General features: G+C 44.4%; 1 long non-coding RNA gene across 1 annotated transcript in view; it reads right to left on the bottom strand.

The window, feature by feature from the left end:
- Nucleotides 1-19747, bottom strand: part of LOC148754908 (uncharacterized) — a 45145-nt gene extending 25398 nt beyond the window's left edge. The window contains exon 1 of the long non-coding RNA XR_016019580.1: nt 19367-19747. This is a non-coding gene — a long non-coding RNA (uncharacterized LOC148754908). The remainder of the gene's footprint in view (nt 1-19366) is intronic.
- Between the last annotated feature and the right edge of the window lie 926 nt (nt 19748-20673).

The following is a 20673-nucleotide window of genomic DNA, read 5'->3' as shown; positions in this document are numbered from 1 at the left end:
AACTGGCTTTTTTTAAATGTGGATATATGACAATGAAGAGTATAATAACTACGATAATGGTGACCTGCCACTGCCTTAATTCATGTTGAGTCACCAATGTGCTTTTGCATCATCGAAGCAAATATCAATACAGTGAAAAAGATAAGTAACGTCCCGTATTTTAGGAAAAGAGTTTTGATTTCATGGATCTTCTAAAAGGATCTCAGGCACCCCCATGGGTCCACAAATCACATTTGAGAACTGCGACAGTGAAGAAATATTTCTCACTGTGTATCTCTGTATGAAAACTAGGAAAATAAAAGATGCTCTTAGAGGGTGACATGTTTTCAGAAATTGGAAATGAGCATCCAGCCGGCATCACTAGTTTAACTTTCCTGCCTGGTCCCTGCAGCCGTCCAAGTTTGCGGTAATGGCCTAAACACATGTTCTAGTGACCAACATCACCCCATCCACCTACTTGCCCATCCTGAAGTGACCACGCTTCAATCACCTGGTGTGTATGACTGACTGACGGGAGTTACTCTGAGGACCCAAAGGAGAGACACAGTTTGGAAGATGAGGGAGCGTTTCTGGGGCCACCAAACAGAGTTAGCCTAGTCTCTATATTTTGCCTAGAAGAGAATGAGACTACTCATTTTTATTAAGCCATTTTTATTTATTTGTTTGTTTAACATTCATTAGGCCACTACTATGTACTTAATTCTCCCAATTGTCCTGTTGTATTAACCTCATTTCACTTAGACTCTGAGAGTTCACACACTGCCAGCTAATGAAAGGCGGAGGCATTTAAACTCAGGGCTCCGTGACTCCCAAGTTCCTCCACTTCAGACAGTCTGAAAATTCTGAGATCGGTGACTGGGGTTCACACTGACAATGCTTTTTTTTTTTTAATTTATGTATAACTTGTGTCTCGTGATGGTAGTAATATAAAAGGGAGAGACTGAAGACAATAGTAAATGGTATTGATACTAGAGATTACTATCTCAGTTTCCATGTGTCATGACAAAAAATAATGAGAACAATTATTTATTTATTCAACCGTATTTATGTCTCAGCCACAAGTCTGGCTTCAGGGGATAGGCAGTGACAAGAAACACAGGGTTTCCACGTGCCAGTCCCTAGACGAAGCTTTTTTTAATACATATTTCAAACAGTTCCCTCCCACAACCCTGGGAGGTGGGCATTATCATCGCTTGTATTATATGAAGAAATGAAGGATCAGAAAAGTTAATTATTTTCCCCACGATCACATCACTTATTAGGACAGGAGTCAGAATTCAATCCCAGGTCTGTCTGTCTGCCTCCAAAACTCTAGTCATATCCAGTCGAGCTCTTTCTCAGCTGAACACCAACATGAGGCCCACTGAGCCCCTGTGGGGCAGAAGGTCCTCCTCAGCAGGTGAGCGTGGTGAGTCTAACCGTGTAGACTCTTCCAGGCACAAAGCAAAGCTGAGTCCGTGTTTTACTGCTGGGAGGACGAAGTAATTAGAGTGGGGTGAGCAGATAGTGACCAAAGGTGAAGAGGTAACTCACATCCAAAGTAAGGGAGATGTAAGGGAGAATAGAGACTTCTCCCTGGTGTGCCAGTTAAGCTAGTAAATTCTTGTTTCTAACACAAATTCCCTTGGGAGTACTAAGTGTTAGTTCTCTTTCTTGTGAGTATGAAATCATGGCAATGATTAGCTCAACTAGCTGCACCAAAGAAATTCAACTGTTCTGATCGGCACAATCAAAGGGGGAGGAGTGAATTGTAGCATTGCTATTTGGGAAAGGAAATCAAGAAAGAAAACTATGGCCATGCTAGGTGTTTCTATACCCTCTCTTTCTTAACCTTCTCAAGACCTGACGAGGTAGGTTTTTATTAGCCCTCTTTTCAGATGAGGACACTAAAGACAAAATAAAGTCACCCACCCAGGTCTATGGATTCCAAAGCCCATCCTCTCTCCTTCACACCAGGGTTTGGCAAATTACAGCCCATGGGCCAAACCCCACCCACTATCTGTTTTGGTAAATAAAGTTTTATTGGAACACAGCGACACACATTCCTTTACATGTTATCTGTGGCTGCTTTCATGGTGCAATAGCCTGGCTGAGTAACTGCAACAGAGACCATATGGCCTGCAAAGCCAAAAATATTTAATATCTGGCCCTTCGCAGAAAAAGTTTGCCGAACTCTGTTCTAGAGCAGTTTTCCAGCAGTTGTGCTATTTTCTCAAATTAAATTTTATCAGGATCCCCAACATACATAAAAAAAATAGATTAAAAGCCAACTATTGTTAGTGCTGTATTTTATAAATTCAAATTTATATAACATTTACCTCTGGAACATAAATTCAATAAGGTTTTTGAAAGTCAATTTTGCGTAACACGAAATTTTAAAATAAGAAGTTTTTAGAGCTTAGTTATAGCCTCATACCAGCACTGGTCTATAATTTATACTTCTATTTATCTATTTTACAGGATATCTTAAACTGGCCCAGAAGCCTGAAGAAGCGTGCTAGGAAGCATTTGCTTTCTAAGTCAAATCTCCAACAATATCATCATTTCTACTCATAGGAATAAAGTTTCAGAAACACAGACAGCAAACAAGCAATGAATATTAAATAAACAGATGAAAGAACTACCAAACTGTGATACAGTTACACTTTCAATTACTACACAACACAATTTTAATTCAGTAAGCATCACTGCTTGCTCAAAATGTGCTTGGCGCTGGCGGGGCCCTGGGCACAGTGTGAATAAGATTCACGGGCCCCTCGATTCAGACAGTTTATAATCCAGCAAGAGAGGCCAGAGGCTTGCCTGCCTCTAACTGAACAAGAGCACACATGCTACAACCATGTACTTACTTCTCCAACTTTATGTAAACCTGGAAACTCACAGGATGGCAGCAAGAAGGTAGGAGATAGGGCCGGCCCGGTGGCTCAGGCGGTTAAGAGCTCCGTGCTCCTAACTCCGAAGGCTGCTGGTTCGATTCCCACATGGGCCAGTGGGCTCTCAACCACAAGGTTGCCAGTTCAATTCCTCGACTCCCGCAAGGGATGGTGGGCTGCTCCCCCTGCAACTAGCAATGGCAACTGGACCTGGAGCTGAGCTGCACCCTCCACAACTAAGACTGAAAGAACAACAACTTGAAGCTGAACGGCACCCTCCACAACTAAGATTAAAAGGACAACTTGACTTGGAAAAAAGGCCTGGAAGTACACACTGTTCCCCAATAAAGTCCTGTTCCCCTTCCCCAATAAAATCTTTAAAAAAAAAGAATGTAGGAGATACAGAAATGGTAGATGAAAAGTCACCAAAGATGAGCAAACACCAAAGGTACATGCTTTTCATTTTGCATTTTTTTCCTTTGTCCTAAAGAAAATGGGAAGGATACCAACAGCAAATGCCTAATAGGTCACATGCTCTTCCAGATTGTTCTGTGCATTACCTTATTTAATCCTCGTTATCCTTTGAGGCAGGAATTAGTTTCACCATCTTATAAATGAGAAAACTGAAACTCGGGTCACTGATAAATTGAGGGGCCAGAATCCAAAGCACATGTTGGGGTTTTTCCATTACCATATATGGTGTGGCCCCCAGAGCCTTGGGATGAACAGACTTACCGTGCTCCCCGAAAATAAGACCTAGCAGGACAATCGGCTCTAATGCGTCTTTTGGAGCAAAAATTAATATAAGACCCGGTCTTATTTTACTATAATATAAGACCGGGTCTTATAGAATATAAAACCTGGTCTTATTTTACTGTAATATAAGACCGGGTATAACATAACATAACATAACATAACATAACATAACATAACATAACATAACACCGGGTCTTATATTAATTTTTGCTCCACAAGACGCATTAGAGCTGATTGTCCGGCTAGGTCTTATTTTCGGGGAAACACAGTAAGCTAGATAACAACAGCAGTGTGGGAACTTACACACCTCAGCCTGAACTTAGATACATCACTCAGAAGAACTGACTGGCCAGTACACTAGGGTCAACTTATCCCTCCTCACCCTAGAGGGGGAAAAGGAGAGAAAGGAGACGAAGGAGAAGCTTCGTTCTTGCATTTGCCCAGATGAAGGACCAGCAAGTGTAACTGTCGTCCGATTTTCACACTTTTAATTGGCTTTTCTTTTCTCCCTTTTTGAGTGCACTATTTTTGCCCTGGTCCACCTCTGTAACCATCTGCAAGGAGGGAGAGTAGAATTTATCCATGAAAGAAGATATATGCAAAATAATTTACAATTCCTGCCATTGAGAAATAATACTAAGTAGCAAGCTAATATCTTGAATAATACTCATCCTCAGATCTGCGTCTAGCATGACAAAGGCTAATGCAGGAAGACCCAATGCACTGAGTTCTCTCACAGAACAGTCCTCACTTTGGGTTGTGTCTGTCGTGTACTGCACACAGGAGACACGTCTGATTGGGTGGCCACATCGTGGATCTCATAGCTTCCTTCATCTAGTACAACTAGGTCTGATGTTAGTAACCAAGTGTCTTGTTATAGCACAGTCATTACATAGCAATTTTCTGACAGGTGGAGAATAAAATATCTTGACAGAGGGCCACCTTTTCTAACTTTCACAAAGGTGCTGTATGAGCTTGCAGCATCTCGTGTAAAGAAAATTCCCTTTCTTTCTATGCTTCTTGGGCTTTGTATTAATTACCCATAGCTACAAAGATCCTGTGTCACAAAAGACTCCAAAAATTTCAATGACTAACAACAGCAGGGTCGCTATTGTAGATCACAGAGAAAAAGAAGGGGAAAAAATTATTGCTGTTCATAGGTCTGCAAGGTTTGCTGTGCTCTGCTGGACTCAGGCAGATTTGGACCAGTTTACCATCAAGAGTCCAGGTCAGGTTTAGTTCTGCTCTATGTGTCACTCATTCTGAGACCCAGGCAAAATCAGCTACAGCTACCTAGAACACATGGCAGACAGCATGGGTTCAAGAGGTAAGCGAAACAAAAGTGATTTTAAAACTTTTGATCACGTCACATTCACTCACCGTCCATTGACTAACGCAAGCCTCATAGCCAAGTACCTCAGAGGGGTAGGAAGTCTGCTCCTCTCATGGAGGTGGGGAAGGAAGAGGGAATCTTTGCTAACCAGTCACATAACCTGCCACAGACCTGCTAATGGCACTCCTTAGTAGTAGAAGGATATGTTGCAGAGAAAGCCCACCACTGTTACAGCTCAGGGAATATTAGAAATTATTTCCACATTGCGAAAAGCCATCTCCCAAATACCACTGGTTTTTGCACACTACACACTGGGTTTTGCTTTAAAAGAGATCGGTCTGCTTATCTTCCACCTTTTTGTAGATTAGTATAATAGACAGTGGACCAACAAATCAAACACTATCTATAAAGGACATGAGAGTAAATATTTTTGACTTTGCAGGCTCTGTGATCTATGTTTCAACTACTCAACTCTGCCACTGCCATGCCAAAGCAGCCATGGGCAATACTTAGACAAATGGACATGGCATGGCTGTATTCCAATAAAAATGTATTTACAAAAATAGGCAGTGGGCCAGAGTTGGTCCATGAGTCATAATCTGCCGATTTCTGTAATAAAACTGTAAAGGATATGTCTCTTGTTTTGGTGACCTATGGCTGTATAATATACCACTCCAAATCTTAGTGGCTTAAAACAACAATTACTTTGTTATCTCTAATGATTCTGTGCATTGATCGGGCTCAGATGGGTGATTCTTCTGCTCCATGTAATGTTGGCTGCGTCTGTAGGCATCTGAGGTATCAGCTGGTCTGGAACATTCAAGATGGTTCACTCAATTGTCTGGTACCTTGGCAGGGTTGACCAGAAGGCTGGACTCAGCTGAAACATGCGAAGATCTAAGTCCCAGCTGCTGTGCTTCTCCTATCTTTTATCACATGGCAACTTAGGACTCCGCTCAGGACCAAAAAGGAAACTACCTCACATTTTTAAAGCTTGGGCCCAGCACTGTCATTTCTGCCACATTCCACTGGTAAAGCACCTCATCCCTTATCTGTCATCTCTGACCAGGTCGCCTGTGCCCCATAGTGGCTTATGTCAGAATGTCAAATGTCTTACTTCTGGACCTTCAGATGAGATGGAATTCTTTCCAATGCTTCACATTCAAACTGTTGAGCAGATTTCTCATCCTACAAGGCAACAGCAAAATATCCTGCTCCAAGGACATCTCTGCCCAGAAAACGGTGCCTCAGTCCAACCCCAGGGGGAATTAATTAAGGTAATTTAGTTTGAAAGGCAGGGGTTGCCCAGGCCCAGTCGTGTCTGGCATGGCTTGAGACATTGTGGGCATCCCCTAAATGGACTGAGTTGTAAGTGAGTCTCTTCTTCCAAAAGACTCGGCTCTACCCCAAACATTTGGCTCCATGTTCCCTGAGGAAAGCCTGACACAGCAGGACTTGGAAGTGGCGAGGGATGAGAGGACTGAGCAAAAGCAAGGAGCTCCCTGAGGCCCATGCACAATGTTGAATCCAACACAATTCTCGCCAATATCACACCCCCTAGGAATAAGCTCCCTCACTCTCCATCCTGAAAACCCCATGAAAAATTATCATTTTAGATTTAATCATGGAGCTTCCACCCTTCTAAGGCCACACTGCGATTCCAATCATGACAGGTACACTCACCAAAATGATAAACTTCTTGTACACTGGCCCTCTGTCTGCTTCCATCAGTGCCCTCATCCTCTATATCTCAGTCTTTACCACCTGCCCCTCCCCCAAACTCACAGGCATTCCACTAGTCATACAAATGACTATGTTGACTTTTCCCCCCAAGCTACACCATCTATGCACGTACATTCCCCGCTGTCCTGACCTACCTGCATCGGTGCTCCCCTACACCTCCTCATCCTGGCCTCTACCCCAAGACAGGAAGTCAGAGAAGGCAATAAGAGAAACATCAGATTATCACAGGACTTTTCCAGCTCCCATACCTAGAACCATGCAAAGGAGATGACCCAAAAGTCAAAGTTATCCTTAAGTGTGACTATCCCAGAATGAACCTCTGCTCCTTTCATGGAGTGAAACGGGGGCTGCCGTGTTCCAGCCCATATTGCATGGAAGGCCGGAGAGATGTTGGATGGGGGACCGACTCCCATCCAGATCCTGTACCTTTAATTCATTCAGAAACACCCACACACTATGTACCTTCAAGACCATAAATCTGAGCTGTCAACACCCCAACAGAGCTCACGGCAGTCATCCTGGAACCAACTCACTCTAATCCCTTTCTAATCTGCTGTTTGTCTGGTTACTGACTCCTGGTTCTGTCTCCCATGTCTAAGTCTGTTAGCTTCACAGAAGCATATGTCCTCCTGGTCTCTCAACTCCTGGTCAAAGGCACTGGCTTGGTCTTGCTCACTAGCCCTCATGTTTTCTACTTTCAGTATGCTATCCCCCAAGGTGCCTGTGGGCACACCACCCAGGTCATTCACTGGGGTCTTTGTGGGGTGGGGGCAGGGATTCACAAAGGTCAGGCCTTTGCTCCTTAGTGCACAGCCCGTATCAGGGCTCATGACTGAGTGATGCATACAGAACCTGACCTCATAAGCAATTGTCCCATCAAACCCAGACAACTGGCCCACAATGAGCTATTTCTGAATGAGTTTGTCTAAAGTGTTGGCGAAAAGTGATACTCACTGGAAGACTAGCCAGACTGAACTACTTAAGGAAACAAAACATCTTTGAGAAATGAAATTAATTAACTGTTTCCAAAGGGAGCAGAAAGTAGGAGGTTGGGGTGGGGGGGAGTGGGGGAAATTTTACATAAATTTCCAAAGGACAGGGACTTGAAAGCAAACTAAGGGAATTTCAAGCTCTAAATTTTAAAAATGCCTTCCAACATCATGGCTTAGCAATGTGAGATAGGCACTCAAACTTGGGATTTGGTTGTGTACAAAGGAAAGCTCTGAAAGGGAAAAACAATAAATTAAATGCATAAATCGAGAGGATTTGGACTTTTTTAGAAGTTACTACACAATATTCTCTAGGGTGATTTTAGAGTAGGCCTTGACAGGGTGAGATTGTGTACATAAAAGTGAGCTTTTGTTGATCAGAAGGCACTTCTGAAGAAGTAAGTTTCTCAAAAATAACCAAAGGGAATTTCCAAGATGTAGTTTACATTCTCTGTGTCTTCGGGCCCATTTCTTTGGGATTTAGGAAACCATAAGGATTTTGAGGTCTTGAAACAGCCATTACAACACCACTCAGTATGAGTCTCACCGTATTTGCTGCCCCCCCCCAAGTCACAGACATTTTCTTTCAGTCTGTTCTCCTACCAATTCCATCGCCCACCAGCCCCCATGCCTACCATCTTTGCAAGGTTTTCCAGCTTCCTAGAGAGGATGGAATAACAGCTATATCTTGTCTTTCCATCCTGCCTCTCAGGAGCACAACAGGACGGGGCAAGGGCATGTCGATGGGTGAGGAGGTTCCAGAATCTGGATATTCTCACCCCTGGAAGGAAAAAATCTGTGAGGTCACACAGATTTTTCTTCTGCAGGTATCTGGGCTTAAAGATGGTTCTGTTCCAATTGAAAACTTCTATTTATCAAGCTCTCTGTGGAGAATTGTATATACCTGATCTTAATGCTGCCATTTTGATCATGAAAATAGTTCAACACCACTGTTTTACTCCAACACTATTTTGATTCTGTGATATCCATAAATTTGGCCATTAATACACCAGAACAGCTACAGTATCCTTGTGTAAGTGTGTGTGTGTGTGTGTGTTTTCTCACTGATTCTCTTGCTCTGTGATCGTGTTTGTGTGCACATACCTAAACGTGCTCTTGATGTTGCTTTCTCTCTTCATCTGTGTATGGTGTATTTCTCTCTTTGTTCCTCTCTCTCCCTCTCTTTGTGTGACTGCCTCCATAAATCTCCCAATTTCTCTAAATCAGTATCTTTGTATTTTTGTGAGATTTTATATATATATATATATATATATATATATATATATATATATATATATATATATATTCCTTTTTTTTTCTCTGTTTCTTCTGCCTTCCACTGTATCTCCCTTTCTTAATCTCTTTTTCCTTTTTCTCCTTTCTCGGTCTCTCTTTGAATCTGATCCAAATGAAAATAATTAAAATTAGAAAAATGTCAAAAACTATTTACTGCGCTAGCTGGAGTATTAATCAAGAAAGTAAACTGAATTGATGGAATTGCTTAAGAAAAATACATTTTCAACAACAACAAAATTAATACTGGTAGGATTCCATTAAAATTCTTGTATTCACAATGTCCTTGGAACAAAATGTCAAGGTAAAAATCATCTGGGTCCCAAAACTATGAGGCCCTAGGCACCTGCAGCCTGCTGGGTCCATTCCAGCAGCTCCCTACACTGTGACTGGCTCCGGGCACCAGGGTGAAAGAGGATTTCATGAGGACAAAAGGTCACTGCAGCACCCAGAACACCAGGAGCCAACACCACCACACCCCTTCCTGACTGGCCACAGGAGATTGCAAGCCCCAACACCTGCAGAGCACTTTTAGCAGAGCACTTTGCTCAGAGCTCTAGAAGGCACAGCCCAGGCAAGGACAGCAACCTCCTTGTGTTGAAAGCCAACAGAGAATCCTACTCAGATCTTACGTAGCCCTTTTTAGAAAACCTGCCACCTCCCTCTTGCTTTGCTCCCTGTCTCTGCAGGCTCCCTTCTCCCAGCAGCTCGGTTCCACACACCCTCATGCATGCATGCAAACCCATGCACACAGACACACACGCATATACTTGACTAGGTTTCTTCCCGCCTTTCCGTCCTTCCTGTTGGTGGATCCTACTCGCTATCATTTATTAAAAGCTAACTATGTGCCAAGCGCTATTTGGAATACCTCTCGCAACATCTCCAACAAGGCTATTATTATCTCTGCTGCTGCAGATGCCGGCAATGAGGTAGACAACTTAAGTAGGTCCCAAAATTCACACAATGCGCGAGGGAGAAAAGCCCAGGTTCAAACTCCAAAGCCTGTGCCAGAAGCCACCACATCGTGCTGCCTGGAGCTGACTGTTGAGGATGAACCGATATTAGCAGAGAAAACTGCGCCCTCTTTATTCTCTAATGAGCTCCCAGGACCCAGAAGATAACAAGCTTCTCTCAAGATCAAACTGTTCGTATGCTGAGCAGCACAGAAAATCTGGGGTCATTTGGAAGGGGGATAACTTCTTTGAATCTGGGGGTAAAAAAAAAAATCGTATTTCCCTGACTTTTTATTTAGAGAATAATGAAGAAAATGCTCCCCCTCTCTCTCTCACTGAATACAATTTATCTTTATCAAACCAGAAAAGAATGTAGCTCCAGCTGGAAGTTTCTCACAAAGCCTAGGGAGATGTAAAGTGTAGTAATAGATACACAAAGCAGTTGCTTTTTATCTGTGAAGAGCTGGTTTCACATGATCCTTTCATAACAGTGAAAAATAAGACATTGTGTTTATGTGGAGCATACATTTGTCTGCGTCGCAAAAAAAGAAGAGTATGGTCCGTCCACTGGGTTGGCCTAAATCCTTCCCTGTTTGCATTTGGTCTGGCCCAGCTGCTCCATAATGGTGGAAAACCTGCTTTTTAAACACCTGGAATATAGACCAAGTGGCCCATTTAGGCTCAAAGCCACTGCATTTATCTGTCCTAAACAGGAGCCCAACCCCTACTTTTTACTCAGCTAAAGAAAGGGAGCACTGAAAATTTAGTAAACAGGACAATTGATGATACCTGGCTTTGTGTCAAGCAAAAGCCAGCCTCTGCATTGAAGAGTCCTGACCTTGAAAAGCTGGTTAAAATGGATGATGCGTGGGCTGCTGGCTGGAGAGCCAGCCGGGAAGTAGGTCAGCGAAGTTATAGGCTGGCTTCTGTCACTCCCAGCCAGAGCCTATGCAACTCAGAAGGGAAAAAAAATGTTCTCAGACAGAATAAGACACTGTGTGTGGTTCTGGGCAGCATGTCGTATTGACAAAACCATCACCACCAAATGAAATCATCGAGGGGAAGCTGTCAGCCCCTGCCACATCCGGGAGGCTACTTTCAGCTCATTTAATTAATTAGGGGTTGTCTTTTTTTTTCCCCCCAATCACAGAAACAGACTTTGTTGTCTACTCTTCCCTGGACCTCGATATACTGTCACCTCCTACAGGCTACCTGCTGGGCACTTAATGGCACTAGCTAGGATGACAAACAGGAGGGGCTAATGAGGAAGGCCAGATCTCAAAGGTACTCTGGACAGAGAGCAGGAAGCTCTCTGTGATGGAAGTCAAGCTATGCACTGTTGCCCCCATCCACGACCCACCTCCCTTGCTGGAAGATTCGCTATGATGCATTGCTCAAGGGCACAGCTTCTAGAATCAGACTTCCTGGTTTTTAATCCTCTCAGCTCACTTATTAGCTATGTGACCTTGGACACATTTGCTAACCTTTCTTTTTCTCAATTTCCTCATCTTCAAGATAGGAATAATAATTGCACATACCTCATGGGGTTGTGCCAGGCATCCATCAGAACCCCAGGAGGAAACAGTGCATTCAAATTTGGATAATCCAAGGAGGATTCAATAAAAGAACCATTTACAACGGAGTATGGAGAATGTAGCAAAACCATGAGAGGGTGCAGTGCCCCAAGCTAGCAACAGTGGGTGCCATTATCATGCCTAGGTACCCACACACCAGAACAAATGTGGGTATCTTTACCCAAAGAAAGTGGGGGCTCTGTGAAGAGGGTGCCTAATATGAGTTGGGACCCTCAATGCAGGGATGCAGCCAGCTGGTAGCAAGCCACAGCCAAGGGACTGCATGAATAAGTGCATTGACCTCACTCTCCTCCCTCCCTCAGGGTCTGCATCCTTCCTACTGGCTGAAACCAAAATAAACCGGAGGCCAAGGGAGCCCCTTAACACATTCCACAGGTTGAAGAAGAGCAGACAGTGAATCTGCATGAGGCAAATGGAAGCTACTGAGCACCAAGAATTCAATGAGACAAGGTAGCCCAGCACCTAGAACACACACTATATATATTAACAGCTTGCTATGTTTCACTAGATGCTTATTCTTGGACACAACATGAATTACACAACTTGGGCAACATGCAAATTGCAGGTGCTCTGAAAACTAGGTTCAGATGCCTGCTGAAGCCATTGCTCCTTCTCCTTTCTCACCCTGTCCCAAGGAGTCTCCTAGGTCCCTACTGGTCACACAGCTTCATACCCATTGGGTCCTAAGAGGAAGCAAAATCCCAAAGTGGGCGGAAGGTGGCCTACACACCTTTAGCACTTCACAATCCATTCTCAGCATCTACTCAACCAGTTCCAAAAAAACAACAACTTTTTAGCCAAAGGATGCTTTTAATAACACCTTACACATACATCCAGCATATAAAATGGTTAAGATCAGGTACTTTTAGCTAACGTAGCTTCAGACCCACAGGGCTGAGCTCCCAGCCTGCACACTGTACAGCCCCAGAAGCCCCTCGGTGGAAACCAAGAGCTCCGGAGATCACTGTTGGAAGACCCCTGCCCTGCAGCATCCTTCAGATGTTCCTCACGAGGATTCTGGTCCTTTCCCTGGGTCTCTCCTTCCTATATGCTGAGCCAGAGGTCCTCAACTAGTCAACTACTACCTACAAGGCGATTTCAGAACCTAAGCAATAATAATGAACCTGATCATTGTAGAATCCTTACCTGATTCTGAAGCCCTTTCATACACATTATATTATTCCATCCCCAGAACAAGCTTGTGCTTCCGCAAGTTCACACCACAGTGAACAGCAGAGCCAAGCCTGGAATGAATGAATGAATGAATGAATGAATGAATGAATGAATTTAATTTATTTAAACTCCAAAACCACTAACTCCCACATCAACAGCTACCCAGAGACTACAAGCTAGAGACCAACAGATTGGGTTGGGTTGTCCTAAATGATTTATTATTTTTTTTAAGATTTCTATTAAAATACAGCTAACATATATTAGTTTCAGGTGTACATCATAGTTATTCAAAAGAACCCACCTGGCACTATAGTTATTACCATATTATTGATTATATTCCGTAGGTGTTTTTTTTTTTTTTTTCTTCATTGCCAACAGTTTTTCTTCTCGACACTGTCTAAAATCATTGTCTCTATTTGCTTGTGTGATGCCTGCTTTCTTCCCTAGTCATGCCAGCCGCCCAAGAAGAAGTCATGAGCCTGTCTCCTGCATGGCTGTGTCCCTGAAGCCCAAAGTCTGCCACTCCAAATGCACGTAGTACTTACTTGCTGAATGAAAGAATGAATCTCCGGGTTCCATTCTTTTAGGTCGTTTACCCTAACTAGGTTGCATGGCTGCCAAAGCTAAAAATAACCAAGTTTTGAATCAGCAGCTGGCAAATCTCCAGGTTACTTTTATCTTCTAAGGTCAGGGAGGAAAAGTGGGCCAGCCCTAGATGGAACAAACTGCCTGACGATGCATCCTTGCTCAGCAAACGCTAAAGAGCCATGTGTAACGAATACTGACGAAGGCTATCTCTACTTTTCCATATTTCCAAGTCTGAACAGCATACAGTTTCTAGAAGTTTATGATTCTTTCCCACGAGACTGTGAGCTCTCAAGAAACAAGGACTTTGCCTTACTCATCTTTGTTTCCCTGGGAATTAAAAGGGCACCTGGATCAGGCAAGGCCCCAAATAATGGGTGGAGGAATGTTTGATTGGTTTTCTTGAGATTTTACGATGCAAGCCTGAGCACCAGAGTATGGGATAGTAGAACTAGAAGGCATTTTTGTGACCTCTAAAAACTGCTCTGTCCAACATATTAGCCACTAGCTACATGTGACAATTTAAATTAGTTAAAATTAAGGAAAATTACCATGTGTGTTCCTCAGTCACACTAACAGCTTTTCTAGGGCTCAAGAGCACTTGGGGCTCACAGCTACTATATTGGACCGTGCAGACAGAGAATAGTTCCCTCGTCACTGAAAGTCCTCTTGGACAGCGCTGAAAAGCATTCTGTTTTACAGTGAGAGAACTGAGTCTCAGAGACAGAAAGAAATTTCCCTTGAGTCACTCAGCAAGTGAGAAACAGCAACAAGACTAAAAACCTGTCTCCTGTTTTCTGCTCTGTTTTCCAACCATTACGCTGGATTCACAACACACTGTGAGGAGCTTACATACAAAAGCCACAGAGTGTACTCCTTCTTTCAAGTCAGCTTGGCTTTCGAGAGCTGGTGAGAAATCCTACTTGCACATTGCGGAGGATAAATGCTAGACCCAGCAAGCAAAGGACGGCGAACCATGGCTTCCCACAGAAAGCTGGAGGCCAAGAGATCTGCAGCGCGCCCCAATGTGGGCTGCCTTCTTTTTAAAGCCTTTCAAAATTGTTTTCATTTCGATGTTGGAAGTTAATACCTAAGATGGACACTCTTTTTGAAGAGTTCCTTTTGATTTTAATTTCTTAAAGTCCTCATTTGAACTCGGCTTTTTGGTTATAGTACACCCATCCCACAATTTTTTCTTTCTTTCCAGGTAACTTGATCCCTAAAGATGTACAGAATCCATCCATGCCCCCTGCTTTTAATTAAACATCAACTCGTCTTTTCAACGGGGCCTTTAGGATTCTGCATTGCCTTTCTAAATGTATGCATTTTTGTTTCCTTGAAGTTCCATCAAATTAAGTTTTCAAAAATGTATTCCTTAATCTTTAAATAGCTAGGAATGAATTTTGGCAAAATCTCAAGAAAACCAATAAAAAGGAAGAAGTCAGGCTCTACTCATTTCTCTCCCAACTAGGAGCAGGTCACACGCCACATGCCAGGGTCTGCACAGACAGACCGACCTCAGGGCACTTCACACCCTTCTGAGGCCCATAAATCCCAGGGTGGGCGCAGATTCCACATCTAAAAGAAGTCTGCACATCTTCTGTCACAGAAATCATGCATTCGCACCTTCATTTTCATTAAAACAACACTGAGAGAAGCAGGATACGAGTGCAAGGGAAAGAGCATTTGCCATGGATGGCCTGAGCTTCAGGTGGAAATGTTTGCCAGGAGCCGACACACCAACACACGATGGCAACTCAGGCCCCAGGACCCAGGGCGCTCAACAGGGGGCCCGGATGTTGGTGTGGGACCTGGAGGCAGGTGGTGCAACTCAAACTCCCAAGGTTGTCAAGCTCCCAAAGATCTAATTAGGGTGCAGAGGACTTCAGACTCTGTACAGGAGACCCTCCTGACAGACAAATGGAATAGGAAGAGTATTGAGGAAAATTCCACTGATGAATCGTATTTTTTTTCTGGTATGTCTCCTAGGGTTTCTGAGGATTTCATTATCCTTATAAGTGAAATTCTTAAAATTACTGAAAGAAGGTGCTTATTGAAACCTATAGCTCTCTATCCCTTGGCAGGCTTTGATTTGAAACATTCAAAACACATCCAACAGCCTCTTCTTCCCTGAAGACAGGAGCTTTAATGTTTAAAAAAAAAAAAAAAAGGAAGAAAGAAAAGAACAGATCCCCTTACACTAGCCAGCTCCCTCCTCTTAAAGAAAAATGTTACCTAAAAATTAAGGTATTGGAGCCAAAATATAGTGGCAACCTTTAAAATCTGAATCAAGCTCTTTGTTCCTAATGAACAAAGAAACGCAATCCCCATAACCTGGAGCCATGTGTGCACCATTTCAGAACACGGACTGGAGACGCAATCTAGACAAACCGCCTTATGCCACAAATGAGGAAACTGAGGCCGAGAGAGGCTAAAGAATTTTAACAGCTAGCAGGTGGGCTGAGCCGACAGCTGGCCAGGTGTCCACAGTCTTGATCTTTTTGCGCACGCACACACACACACACACACACACACACACACACACACAAATCATCCTATTATTTAAAGTAAGGAGAGAACTGTTTAAAGGCAGGGGACTAACGCTGGCTCTTTATGCTCCCAGGTCAGCTGTAGGTATGTCCAGTCGGGGCCAGCTCCAGACAAAAATACAAACTAATTGGAGAAGCAGCACAAAGAACAGTACTGGGAAGAGCATCAATCCTTTATTTTATGTGACTGATGGAAATAAAGGTCCCTGCCCACATCACAGGGCATGAAAATACAGTCACGCACGTGAAGGCTCTCTGCGATTGTATGGTGCTATGAAAACAGATGTGATCGTGGTTCAGATGGATTCGGTACAAGGGTTAGGAACCAGCAACCTCTCCTGGAGACATCCCGTTGTGCCTTTGTCATGGCTGCATCTACAGGCAGTGTCCCTGCCCCTGCCCCCTTTGTCCACCCATTAGGAATAACTATGGTGGCGGCCAGGTTGGCACTGACCGTGAGGAACTCGCTCCCTTTCCTCCCCATTCACTCCGCCCCAGAGTGGAGAAGAATTAAAGACCACGCTGCTAGGTATAGAGTCTTTCTCACTGGTTTTTGCCTTTGAATTGCCTTTAGCAGTGAATTGCTTTTAGCAGTCAATTGCTTTTACTGTTTCCATGTGCCCCAGTTTGGATGTACCTTTACTTCTCACACCCATTCCTCAGGTTCCTCTTTGGAGGACGGCCCTTGGGCCACTGGAGCACTCCCCCCACACAGACAGCCAGGAATGCCTGGGAATTTACCTCTCCTGGGGGACCTTTGAACAACAGCAGACAGGTGTGAAGGTATGCAAGCCCAGCTCCCTCAGATAACTCTGAGAGCAATTTCCATTTCCACAGTAGAAGGCCCCTACCAATCAGAGTGAAGCCACCTGGGGGGGGCGGGGGGTCTTTCACCTGAAATGGCACCCTTGCTTGCCTACATCCCTTTCCGTAACCGGAGAGCACTTCCCTTATTAAGTTTCTTGCATGCAAATCCTTCCCTCTAAGAACCAGACCAGAACTTCCCTTATCCCTTTGCAGCTGGTGTGGTAAGACAGGCCCAGCGCTATCTTTGGTTTGGGAGGAGGTGCTGCACTGGCTAGGCCTTACGAGGGCAGAGACTGGAGTACATACTTTGTCTCTTGTTTCCTTGGAGTGCTTGTCCACCCAGGCTTATTAGAAAAGTGCTATAATCGATTAGTGATGTCGGGATGGGATAGGAAGGAGCCAGGGGAGGATGAGTTGGCCCGTGCGTAAAGTATTTGCCATGCCTGTCCTAGAGGGAGGGCCCAAGGAGAGGGCATCTGCTTTTCCTCTAGGCCTTCAGCTGGCTTCTAGCTTAGCCCAAAGCAGTCCAGATGGGTCTATGCAGTCCATCTCACTGAGCCTACCCAGGGCTTATTATCCAGATAGTAACAGAGTACACATGACCTGGAGTGCTCCCTCTGCATATGCCCCCTTGGAAATTGTGGCAGCAGTGGGCAGCTGACAGAGGATACAGGGAGTTCCTAAGAGCATCGCATCCTGACTACGAAATGTGGATTAAGGGGGCTGGAGAGTGGGGAAGACAGCCCACAGAGGAGCTATTTTGGTGCAAGCAAATGACACCATCAGCTCAACTTGAAGTTGGGCAAACCTGAAGGTGTGCATATATCGTACAAATATAGAGGCTGGTGGCAGGCTTAGGGCATGTTTGAACATCAAGCCTGTAGGCAGGTAGCAAAGCGGATAGCAGGGACTGCTAAAGAGCACAGCCCACAAAACACACTTGTATCAGGAGTTTGGAAATAGAGGCCGAGACCCGGAAGTCAAAGACATGGGATGTTACCAGAATGACCCTGGAGCTTTCTCACCTAAGTCCTTTTTTCCTCCTTCAGTTTTGTTGAGGTATAACAGACACACAGTCAAGTGCACAGACCTTACGTGAATGCATGAATGAATGAATGAATGGTTACATACATAACATTCCCATCACTCCAGATGGCTCCCCCCTCACCCGACCCCTTTCTAGTCCATCTCCCATTCATTCAAACACGATTCTGACTTTTATCACCAGACTTTGCTCTTCTTGAACTTTATAGAAATGGAATCCCACAGTATGGACTCTTGTGTCTATTTTCTTTTGCTGCATGTTACATTTGTGAGATTTATCCCTGTTGTTGCCTATAAGTAATTTATTCATTTTGGTTGCCATGCGCTATTCCACTGTATGAGTATATCCAGTTTACTTACCCATTTGGGTGGTTTGCTGTTACGAATGAGCTGCTACGAACATTCTTGTACATGAGTTTTGGGGAACACGTGCACTCACTTCCCTTGGTGGGAGACCTGGGAGTGGAATGAGTGGGTCACAGGAGAGGTCTATGTCTACCTCTAGGTTTGTCCAGTGATTTTCTAAAGTGATTGTACTGATTGCCACTCCTATCAGCTACATATGAGTCTCCACGACCCACATCCTTGTCAACCTTCGGTATCAGCCTCTTCATTTGAGCCATCCTAGTGGGCAGGTACGAGTAGTACGATCTCACGTGGTTTTAATCTGCATTTCTCACCTAGGACTATTTCTCAAGTAGGACTGTTACCGGGAATGACCTTGTTCCTTGGCTGTTTGTCTTCTCGGAAGAAAGAATTCAGTCAAGAGACAGAGTACACTCCGACATATGGAGCAGGCTGACCCGAGAGAGGGAAGCAGTCTCTCCTTACATTGTGTAAGTTTCTATTTCTATGGGTAAAATTTTCTCCCCCTCACCTCTCTCTAGTACCTCTCATTTTCCCAGCTGGCATGTCTCATACTCCCTTCTAACTCCCAAAGTTGTCTGAGCTCATTACAATGGCCCGGAGGATGCTGGGTGTACATTCTGATAAGCAGGATGGTTTCTCTCTCTCTTTAGCTTCTAACAATATATCCCTTTGATTTAGGGGCTTGTGTGAGTCTGGAATCCTGCTGGGCTAGTAAGGCATTGGTGCCCTAAGTGAGGGCAGTTGCAAGAGATCTTGACCTAAGTAGGAGCTGCAGCAAGGAGTTTTCTAACTGGACGAGGTCTCTCCTTCTCCTGCTCATGTGTATCTATTTACCTACCCTATCAGAACTAATCTAGGAGCCCAAAAGGTGATCATCTGTCCCTGGCATCTGGAAGGTGCCACTTTGCCCCTGACACACACAGTCACTCTGATCACATGGGCTACCCTCTGGGCATTTACACATCCAGGCAGCCCTGAATATGAGAGAAAGATAAAGAATGCAGTCATCAGAACTTTGCCATGGACACTTAACGGAACTGATGGCCTCAGGATTCCAATATGTCACTGACTCAGCAGCCACTCTCTTCCCCAGAGCCTCTCCCATGAGGTGGAACTTCCAGATGTTTCTCCAGATCAAACTCTAGCCAAGCAGTCATCCCACCCATTGGAGCTGAGGAAGCCAAAATACAAAGTGAGTTTGGAGAAGGGAGGCCTCAAAGATGGAATGAAACAGAAAACAATGCCCAGAACATATAGTATGCAGATCTATGTAAATTAAATATAAAAGCCAGAATGCAAACCTTCAAGTGATAATGCTCTCCAGCTGTCATATATGATGCTCTCCATTCCGGAGACCACTGGGGCGCTGGGAAACCAGCAGGCAGCACAGTTCAGCAAGAAGGGGATGGTTTTCCTCTTTCCTTTAATCTGGGAGCATGAGTTCACGGAGTCCCTAGGGGTCCATAAAATATGGAAGTCGGTTGTTTTTTTAACTGGTTGTCCACTTTTATTCAAGTAAATGAGGCACAGCTTCTTCCGGTTGGTTTTAGCTTCAGAGCCAGGTAGCCGAGGATGTCACTGTCCATGGCAACTGCTGCAGATATAGGAAGGGAGGTGGTGGCGGAAGTAAGTATCTGATCAGTAGCCTGACTTGAGGCCCCACTTGCCACTTAGCTTATGACCTTGAGCAAGTAACTTCCTCTGAGAGCCTCAATTTTCCCACCTGTAGCATGAGCAGATTGAACTAGGATCACCGCTAAGGTCTCTCCCAAGCTCTAGAGTTCTCTGAGCCTGTGACTCTGGGTAAGGCCCCTTCAATCTAAATGTCAATCAGAGTGAGTCACTCTGCCAAGACACAAATGAATCCATTCCCACACAGAGCAATTAGAGTGAGGCCGTTCCTGTCACACGTCCAAGATAATAGAAAGCCCAGCCCAGATTTTGTGCTGTATAATTGAGCATTAAGACACAACAAGGGCTCCATGGCGGTGTAATAATGCATGCCTGGTTGATTTATTAAGCATCCGACTTAGAAGTGCATTGTTCCGTAATGCCTCGTAGCTTAGGCAGCGCTCCATGAAAAACACTTGTGGTGCAGGCAGTTGTGTTCAGATCCTGTTACATCCCACAACTTCCAACTTCACCATCCCTCGGCTGCAGCCTTTACCTCCCTTTCCATCCTGTTCAGAAGCTTGGCTGCCCGTCTTGATCAAACCTCTTTGCACAACCAGTTCTGCACAGTCTGTGGCGCCCCCTATTGGCACTGGGACTTTATCAGACACAATAGCTCTACTACAACAGCAGGCTCTAAGCCAAGCAAAGGGAATTAATGTCACTGTTGCTGTAACTCGGGAAGCCTTAGCAATGATGCCAGGCAGAAGACAAATACTGAGAGCAACAGGGGTGAATCCCCACAACCTGTCCCCTTGCCCAGCCTACTTTCCTCCATAGCACTTATCTCCACCTGCCACATTTATATTTATTTTTACTGCTTTTATTATCTGTCTTCCCAGCTAGCTTTCAAGTCCAATGATAGTAAGGCTTTTGTCTGTTTTGTTCTTTATGGAATTCCAGTACCTAGAGTGTTGCCTGGCATTAAGGAGGTACC

Source organism: Rhinolophus sinicus, chromosome 17 (genome assembly GCF_057876585.1).
Source record: "Rhinolophus sinicus isolate RSI-liver-muscle chromosome 17, RSI-T2T, whole genome shotgun sequence".
In the NCBI taxonomy this organism is placed as follows: Eukaryota; Metazoa; Chordata; class Mammalia; order Chiroptera; family Rhinolophidae; genus Rhinolophus; species Rhinolophus sinicus.
The sequence above is the reverse complement of the archived record's forward strand: the minus strand, read 5'-3'. Positions and strand labels throughout refer to the sequence as shown.